We start from the raw sequence: 710 nt of genomic DNA, 5'->3' as shown, positions 1-710 counted from the left end.
CCGCCGACCCCCGGCCCGCACCCTCCCCCACTCCACCGTCGCCGATGACCCACCGCACCCTCCCCGGCCCGCTCCACCGTCACAAATGAACGCAACTAAAATTGCAAAAAAAAATTTGATTATATTTTCAAATAAAAAATTTGATGATATTTTAAAATAACAAATTTGATGATATTTTTTCATATTCATAAATATTTTCAAATAACAAATTTGATGATATTTTTTAAAAAATTATTACTTTTTTTTATAAAAATATTACTGTTATGATTTAAACAAGTTTGAACATATGTAAACACAAATAAATATCAAACAGCATTTTAAATGCATAAAAACAAAAATTGGGGAGCCTGGGAATCGAACCCAGGACCTCCTAGTGTGTGTGCTGCGTGCTAACCAGTCGGGCTAGTGGGCGTGTTCTGATGGAGATAGGGTTAGGTGGAATATAACCTGACCAGTCGGGCTAGTAATTAAAAAAAATTCTAATGGCGCACCAGGGGAGGTGCGCCATTAGAATCGTCGTACTTATGGCGCACTAGGGGGAGGTGCGCCATTGCTAACCCTCCCCCACTCCACTGTGTGGCCTCCCTCCCTCGCCAGATCCCCCACTCGATCCCAAATGTACGCCGCCGCCCCCTTGCTCCGCCCCCTCCGTCCGCCGCGCCTGCACGCCGTCGGCGCCGCCGCCGCCGCTGTGGTCTTTTGCTGCCCCG

This window comes from Triticum aestivum, chromosome 3A (genome assembly GCF_018294505.1).
Source record: "Triticum aestivum cultivar Chinese Spring chromosome 3A, IWGSC CS RefSeq v2.1, whole genome shotgun sequence".
Classification (NCBI taxonomy): Eukaryota; Viridiplantae; Streptophyta; class Magnoliopsida; order Poales; family Poaceae; genus Triticum; species Triticum aestivum.
The sequence above is the reverse complement of the archived record's forward strand: the minus strand, read 5'-3'. Positions refer to the sequence as shown.